We start from the raw sequence: 9374 nt of genomic DNA, 5'->3' as shown, positions 1-9374 counted from the left end.
AGAATGATATCTTCAGTCGACTTTCCAATCATTCGCATGACATTGACTAGAACAACGTTTAATACTAAACCATTATCTACCAGAACTCTTGCCAAAGGTCTCCCTTCCACCAGTACCTTAATATATAGAGGCTTGAGCTACTGAGTCGTGCTATATAGTGGCTTTTCCAGAACGATCTTCTTTGGTTTTGTGGGGCTGTGTTCTTCAATCACAACTCCCTTTAATTTTTGAAGACGCTCAGTTTCATCTTCGAAAACCTTTTCTATATGAATACCATTATTGGGTTCCATTACAAATGGCCTAGAGCTAGACTATCCAGGGTTTTCCAAGGGAGGACTTGTATCTACTACATCTCCTTCCATTGAAGTTAGTTGATTTGGATGTGACTCAAAAAATAAGGGAAGAACCACTACCATATTACAAGTAAATTCACCTAGAAGGTTCCCAAAATAGATCTTCTTACTACCATTGGAACTGTTGGAGATTTCCAAGTCTATTATATCTTTTGTAGGAGGGTTGTCTGCAGTCAAGGAATTTCCAACTTCTGAAACCAAATCCAATAAATCATCAGGGTCTCTAACTCGTCATTTAGCTGGAAGTTCGGATAAGTGTGATGGTTTAGCCATCTTTTTTGGCCAGTTGGACCAACCATGGTCTCTCCCATAATTTCCTTCTATCAGCCCTCTTCCTTTGCTGCCTTCACTTTTATGTGCGGGTCATATAGGAATCATCATGAAAAGGGAGCTAGGGATGATCAAGCCTCTTCCACCTTTCATTTTGCAAGGTGGGGGCTTAACCATTCTTGGACGGAGATGCTTATTTCCCTTTCTGAACCATACTTTCAAGGCCATTTTTGGCCTGGAATGCCAGTCACCTTCAGAGCCTCTGCCTTGCCAACTTTTATTTTCATACTTTCTGCTAGGAGGGAAACTTGCCTCATAAGGAACTCTATTCCTTTCCAAACTCCTTGGACGGAATTCTGGTTTCCTTACTACTGACCTTCTTTATGTATAGACCCAGCTTTCCTTCTCTGGAATGATCACAGTAACTGAGTTTTCCATTTTCTGGAAAGTTAGCCGGTCATAGACCTTCCGTTTCTGACCTCATCGTCATTAGAGAGATTCTTTTTCTGCTTTTCTTTTGGAAAGTATTTATGGCAACTTTCATTCTGAATTTTACACTTGGGGCAACAACCCTGCTGGATTAAGGCTATCTGAGCCTCTCGGAGTTGATTTTCTAACTCGGCCACTATTTTCTCCATGGGTATTGTAGCTTCAGGAATTTCCAGTTTTCCATTGAACCCTGGATTTGTCAAGTCCATATTTTTCCAAGGGTGTTCCAAGGAAAGAGAAGTAACATTTGTGACAACGACCTTGGGGAAAGGATTTCCATCAACACCCGTGACTTCTAATTTTTCTGGAAACTTCAACTTGCTATCTTCGATTGCCTTCTGCACAATATTGCGGAATATAACACAATTGTTAGTGGAATACCTCCACGAATTGTGAAACTTGAAATAGTCTTTCTCGGCCATTTTAGAGGCCGTTGGCATCTTATGGCCTACTGTGAAGATCAGTTGTTTGTCAGCCATGAGCAAATCAAAGATTTGCTAGGCTTTAAAGATGTCAAAAGAGTAACTTTTGGAAGGGTCTACCCCCTACCACTTGAAACCAGAGGCGGCCTGCAAGTTGGCTGTGGCTGATTTGGGTTTTGCCAAAGCCTCCCAAATATAGGCATTCTTTATGTTAAGCTCGGCTATATTTACTTCCAATTCCCCATTAGTTTTAGTGGTGTACACCTCGTAATTAGGATCACGATAGTAGGTGCCATTGGAGGAGCTCTTCCGGTCTTGCTCCTCGTGAAGGAGCTCTTCATACTTAGCCACTCTACCGGCCAAGTCAAACAAGTTACGAAATTATACACCTTCAAACTTCTTACGAAGTTCAAATTCTAGGCCGTTCACAGCCATCTTCACATATTTTTCTGGTGGCAAAGATAAATTACATTTATACTTAGCCCTCCTGAATCTGGAAAGGAAGCTTATCACCGACTCTCCAGGTAGTTGATGAAGTCTGGAAAGGTCTGCTATGGACACTTCAGGCTTAGCTCTATAGAACTAAGTATGGAATGAATCCTCAAATTGCTGCCAACTTTGGATGGAGTTGGCTGGCAAGTTGGAATACCACCTGAAAGCATAGCCCGTTAATGTATTTGGAAATAAGCATACCTTCAGCCATGGATTGGCTGCTGCTTCTCCACATTAGATAGTGAACCGGCTGATATGTTCCAATGTGGACTGTTCGCACTCTCCATTGAATGTTGCAAACTCCGGAATTCTAAAATTCCTTAAAAATTTAACTTCATCAATAAACTCTGGATAGGGATTTTTGTAAGTTGGCCTGACACCCCTTCGAGTTAGGACAAATTCTTGTTGGAGAAACTCTGCAAATTGGCCTCTATCAGGTGCCATAGGCTGTGGAGGGTTGTTGTCTGGTGATGTGACCCGAGCGTGTGCACAAAATAATGCACAACACTTTGGTTTTGGAAATGGTATCAAACGGACATCATACTTTAAATTTATAGAAAAGCCGCTTAACACTTATACTGTTAAGTATGAAGTGAGAAGGCATCGTTCCTAAGGGATTGAACACGTGTTGGGATTAAATTTGATTTTAGTGCTAATGAGTTTGCATAAGAGAGAGAGAGAGAGAAAAACATTTTGGTGAAGTGATTAAATAAATTGCAATGCAAGTAAATTAAACTAAATTAAACAAAGGATTAAAGAGATAAAAAGAGAGTCTTAGGGTTAGGATTCACCACTAAGCTCATGCAATTAACCATATGTTTTCAATTAATAGGGAAATCATTAGTGTAATCATAGATGTGGTCACATTATCATCACAAATCACAATTGTAAGCATAGATTATCAAAATCAAGAATAAATTTTCTACCTAATGACAATTAAACTAAGTGTAGAACCCATTCAAGACTACGTCATAACCCACCATACACATTCACAAATGTATCAAATAAGAGCACACATCAATCAAGAGGATAATACTAATTGTAATTAGAAGCATGGATTAATATAATCAAGCACAAATTGCCTACATTACTACAATTAATTAATGACAAGTAAGCTAATTTGTAGAACAACCCATCAAGATTAAGCCACTAATAATGAAATTAATTGACAATTGTATCAAATAAGTTTCATGCTATGGCCATCACTAAACATAACTACAAGGAGTATCTAGTGTAGAATATAATTCTAAAGTAATCACACATAGACATACAAATCACATAAAGAATTAATGAAAGAATTAATTTTGTATCATCTAATGAAGAATAAAATCCCTAATTAATCATACATAGACATACAATCAACTGGAGATTTCAATGGAAAAATTCATCAATACAAACCCTAATTTGTCAAATCAAGCATGTATATATAAAGAAATCACAAGGCCATCTATTTGATTACAACATAATAATTTCCCAAGAAAAGAAATACAAAGGTTTAGGTTACATGAACTTAGGGCTCATCCAAGCCCTAAGTGAAGAACTAGCTCATGGAGGAGAGGATCATGGTGTCAACAAGCTCTATCTCCATCTTTGTAATGACCTTGGATTTTTCAAACCAGTGTGTTCTGTGACGACCCGAACCGGATCCAAGATGCGGAAGCAAAAGAAACGAGACAATGGTCTTCCAAAGCATAACACACCTCTAAGACACTTTGATGACCTTCCATGAGGTCATGGAACACAAATGAACCAAGAAATGAAGTAAGAATGCCAAACCCTAAAAGAAGTAAACTAAGGGCAAAATGGTCATTTCACACTGGAATGGGTGCCACCATGAACACCATTGGAAATACAATGAAAAATGAAAGTTAGACTCAAGAATCGCCTAATTCTGAGTCCAAATGGAAAAGATATGAAATTAGAACAAGTGGCCTTCTCCATTTAAGAGTTACCACGACCCTATCTTACTAAGACTGGAATAACTCTCATTATAGATGGAGTTTTGATGAGTGGTTGGTACCGTTGGAAAGCTAACTTCGATCTCTTGAACTTAGACTCAAGAATGACCAGATTTGAATCAGAAATGAAGGAGATAAATCCATTTGAAGTTGGTGCAAGGAAACTGTCTAAGAAAATTGGAAGGAGAAGGTCCCAGGGAGGACCGATCGACCGAAGGCAAGGGTCAGCCAGCTAAACCTCAATCATCAGCCTACCGAACCCTAATGTTCAGCCTACTGAAATGCCATTTTTCAAGAAAAGCCTATTGGAATAGAGTCTCAAGGCTTGTCAGCCGACCGATGAATCCTCATCAGTCGACCGACACATCTGCTACAGCTATGAAAAGCTGTTGCAATGTGTGAAAATGGTGCTTAGGCCAATGCTAGGGTTCTACATGCTTTCTACATGATTCGAACAAGTTTTAAAACATTTCCTAGCCCCGTTCAAGCTTCCAAAACATGCCAAAACAAGGAGGAACTCAAAATGACATCCTATGGATGAATTTTTCATGAAAATTCATAAAAATCGCCTAAAAATAGGTTAAAAGTTGAAACTCAAGAGTTTTGTGAAATGTGGACATGCACGCGAACGTAAAAAGACATTTAAGATGCGTTCCAATGGTCCACGGCTTCAAAATAACTCCGATGCAAAATATGACCTCTCAATGGCCAAAAATGCCTAAAAATGCTACAAATGAAATCATAATGCAAAACCTAGAATGAAATGGGGTTTGGCCCTTGGCCACACCTCATACATGATCATAGAAACCCTATGAAAAAAAAAGAATGGAATTCCCACACCTGATGCAAAAGTTATGAAACAATGACTTAGCATTTTTCAATATTTTCATATTAAACCTTGAAAACGAAAGTGCATAGAATACAAGATGCATGTCATTGGCCTCCGGCCTCATCTTATACATTTCAAATACTTTGAAAAGAGTGTACATATGTACACTTTACATAAATGGAATCAAAGAATGCAAGTTTTGATATACAAGGCTACCAAATGATATTTTATGCTAACACTTGCATGAAATGGAAACCTGAAGCTACAAGCCTCTGAATGAATGACAAGCATCACGAACCAAGTCTTCGTACCGGTACAAAACCCCCAGTAATTTCGGGTGAGTAAAAACGTTTACTCGTAGAGAATGAGCATGCATGACTTGATTTTTTACAGTTTTTTACATTAACTTCGAACAATTCAAAAGGGTCATGCCACCTACTGTCTATGTCAAAGGTTAGACTCAGGGATCATCCTAAGCTACTCTTGCAATTGAAATGAGATACACGACATACAAGCATGCCGTTTACAAGTGTACTAAACGAAGATGAAGACATGTGAGGTAAGTATACAAAACACGGGTATACTAATGAGATTGGAAACACACAAGACAAGTATACAAGACACGAGTATGCTAAATGGAATCTAGATGCAAGAAGCAAGTGCACAGTTTTAAGTATACCGATTGAGGTCTAAATACACGAAGTAAGCATAATGTCTATGCAAATTAAACAAGGTAGGAAATACTCCATATAGCACGACAAGGTCTTTATATATTCAAGAGATATCACTTGAAATCTAAGGGTTTAGAGAGTTTGCTTGTTGGTATAAATCATTACATGTGGACCGTGCCACCTAGAATCTAAGTCAAGTTACATGTATAGGATCATTCTTAAGTCACGATATCATAAAGTAACACGGAACGAGATAACTAAAAAAATTAACAAGATTGAAATAATTCAATTAACACGACAAGGACAAGGCGTGAAATCAAGGAATATGCATAATATCTATGCAAGTAAACAAGAATGGGACATTCCAATTAACACGAAAAGAGTTATACATGAAATCAAGAACAAGGCATAATATCTATGTAATTAACAAGATTGGAGCATTTCACATAACATGACAAGGTTTAAATCTTCAAGGAATAGCAACTTGAAATTTAAGGACTGAAATCAACCAATGTGGATACTCGGATATTGCTCGGATTAAAACTGTACTCTTGGGATCACTTTAAGGCTACTAACCCATGGGTACCTTCCCCTAGTGTGCACTATAGTGTAGGGAGCACTCTGTGCGGACCTTTTTTTTTTTTCATTTTTTCGAACATTTTAGCATTCATGCATTTTATTTTTATTAGCAAAAATATGATTATTTTGCAAATGTGAATTAAACATCATTATGTGTTAAGAAATATTATAGACTATGTTATGCAAATAGCATATTTGTCAATTAGTATTTCATAACGGGCATTATGGACTTTTTGTTTTACAAATGGAATAAATGGTATTTGATAATTTGATCAAGGGCAAAGTAGACTTTTACTATGCAAAATAACATAATTGGCATTTGGTTAGTTGTGAAAGGGTATTCTTGACTTTTATCATGCAAATGGCATGAATGGTATTTAGTAGGAAATAAAAGGACTTTTGAGTCATTTCTTATGATTTTTGTTTTAATCCATGGAGGGGATGACATGTGTGTGGTTGCACCATATCCATTCATTTTATAACATATAGTATGCCTAGTGTTTTGTTCTTAGAAACCATTTTGGCAAAACCCAATTTTCGTGCATTCTATTTCTTTTCCATAGTGATACCTTTTAAGCTCCATTTTGGAAGCTTTGTGTTGGGATTTTGATGGGACTTTGTGAAGGAAAAATGTTCCTTAGATAGTGAGGGTTCTTTTGATATCAAACTTGAGTCCATTTCTTTTGTTGCTGGGTTTGGAAAGTGGTGTTAAAAGAAGAGGGTTTTGGTTGCAAACAAAGAAGGAAGTGTTCTTCATTTTCTACCTTGGAAGGCTTTGATCCATCATTTGAGTTACTTTAAGTTGTGATTGTTGCTGAGTTTCAAGCTTCTTTGAGGTAGGATTACTTAACTCTCACACCCTTTACCTTTAAGGAATCAATTCTATGTGTTTTATGCTTAAAACATAGGCAGCTACTTGTTTTTCGCAATTCTGGAATCACAGCAACCTGAACTTCAAAGGATCATAACATCCTTGTTTTAAGTCTAAATTGAGCGATTTTTGAGTCTAAATTGACTAGCTTGAAACAAGATTTCCAATGATACCAAATCCAGCCTTAGAACTGTGCAAAAAGTTATGATCTTGTAAACATAGGCTGCCAATTTTGCGTTGTAATCTGCAGAATTTCCTGCACAGTGACCTGAACTTCAACTGACCACAACTCCCTTATATTAAATCCAAATTGAGCGATTTTTGAGTCTAAATTGACTAGCTCGAAACAAGATTTCCAAAAATACCAATTTCAGCCTTAGATTCTAACTGTGTAAAAAGTTAAGATCTTGTAAACATAGGCTGCCAGTTTTGCGCTATAATCTGCAGAATTTCCTGCACAGCGACCTAAACTTCAACTGACCACAACTTCCTCATTTTAAATCCCAATTGAGTGATTTTTGAGTCTAAATTGACTACCTCGAAACAAGCTTTCTAATGATACCAATTTCAGCTGAAGATTATAACTGTAGAAAAAGTTATGACCTTGTAAATATAGGCTGCTACTTGAAAATTAGAATATTGGTTGTTATGATATGGGAAGTTTTGTACTTGATTTCCTAAATGTTATTAAGCACTATTTACATTGTTATACGGCAAATGTGAGTTAGAAAGCCTGCTTCTTATGTTATACAACCATGGGTTACTTAGCTTGTTAATTTACCATGTTTGTGCATGGATTAAAATGCAATACCATGATATTGTTTATGAGTTGAGATTTCAATATTTACTTCATTATCTGTACACATGTTATACAAATGTACATGCATCTCACATGAGCATGGTGGTGATGTTGGAATGAGAAGGAAAGGGCAAATGTTTTATTAAATGGTTTTGAAAACCAGATAACAGGGAGGTGCCTTGTATCCGTGAGTTTGGAAAAGAAAAAGGGAATTGAATCAAATATTTTAAAACCAGATAAGGAGTTGCCTTGTTTGTGCAGTTAATGGAAATCTAGAGAAGACGTAGGAGTTGCCTACTCGTAATTGTGTCACTAGGCCCCAAATGATTACAAGGAGTTACCTTGGATCAGGGATAGATGATCAATTCTCTTCTCATGGTACAGGGAGCAGCTCTGGCCGGATTACATTAACTTTTTGTGATGGAAATGGGACTTCTGGAAGTGAGAGGTGTCAGTGACATTAGCATTGGCATTGGTATTACATGGCACTTCATTTTATCATCTCATATGATATGTTGCTTTCCCTTGAGCTTGTATGATCCCTTTATCTTTTATCCGTCCTTTGTTTGGATTCACATAGGTATTAAGGAGTGCGCTTTAAGTAATTACTGCTGAGCTGTGGTTGCTCATTCCTATTTTATACATATCTTTTCAGGTCATGGCACGGATGGTATGAAGGATGTTCCTCCTCAGCTGTAGACAGAGTCGGGGCTAGTGTTGTAGTGTTTTGTTCCGCATAATAGACTATGTTTTGTCTTATATTTCTTTAGAATTTTCCTGGCATGTAATAAATGTTTTTTCAGACTTTAAAACTTTAAAGTTTTAATATTGACATCTTATCTATTTATTTTCAGTCATAATTTTATAAAGGGAAATGGATAGGTGGATGCGTGGTTGAGACAGATTACAAGGATATTTATTAATTTTGAGACTGTGATTATTTGTGTGTTGTGTTCACAATCCGGACCACGGTCTAGGGGCGTGACAATTTTGGTATCAGAGCATGGTTCCTATAACCTAGGGACGACAGGTAGAGGTCTGTCTACAGTTGTGTGTAGGGGTTTGCGTTGTCTTATGTGCTTACATGCTTATCTGGTATTTGTCTTGTAAGTATGTTTATGTGAATATGTGATTATGTGTTGATTACGACAAAGCATGCTATTGGTTTTATGGCTTTTATTCATATGAGTCAGTTTGGGACTGTGGATAGTGACATTGTTATTGACGTGCATTTCATTGTAGTATGCCACCTCGTAGGAAGGACAAGGCACCAAGAGGCCAAGAGAGTGGGCCTGCAGTTGGACGGTCTGGGGAGAATTCTGCATCTCACCCTATGGGACATAGAGGTTTGCCACCGCTAATGATGTCTGCAGGGGAAGATGAGACAAAAAGATGTCTCAAACTTATCTCCACATTTGTTAGACTTATGCCTACACTGCTTGAGGGTGGGACTGATCCGTTGTTGGCAAATGATTGGTTTGACCAGGTGGAAAAGCATATTGATGCTCTGACAGTTGAAAATGATTCTGTGAAGATTCTGTTGGCTACCTACAACTTTACTAGGGATGCCAAATTGTGGTGGAAGTCAGTGTCTAACAGAGTGGACGTGAAGACCTTGTCGTGGGATGTTTACAAAGAGTT

The 9374-nt window shown here is 37.6% G+C and overlaps 1 long non-coding RNA gene across 1 annotated transcript; it reads left to right on the top strand.

Moving 5' to 3' along the window:
• Nucleotides 1-6533: 6533 nt before the first annotated feature.
• LOC132302243 (uncharacterized) lies at nt 6534-8586 on the top strand. The gene is made up of 2 exons (XR_009480788.1): nt 6534-6899; nt 8389-8586. It is a non-coding gene; the product is annotated as an uncharacterized LOC132302243 (long non-coding RNA).
• The last annotated feature ends 788 nt before the right edge of the window (nt 8587-9374 follow it).

Source organism: Cornus florida, unplaced genomic scaffold (genome assembly GCF_030987335.1).
Source record: "Cornus florida cultivar Cherokee Brave unplaced genomic scaffold, ASM3098733v1 CherokeeBrave_3.0.0_Hap2_Chr04, whole genome shotgun sequence".
NCBI classification, from domain to species: domain Eukaryota; kingdom Viridiplantae; phylum Streptophyta; class Magnoliopsida; order Cornales; family Cornaceae; genus Cornus; species Cornus florida.
Note: the sequence above shows the minus strand (reverse complement) of the source record. Positions and strands in the feature narration are given on the sequence as shown.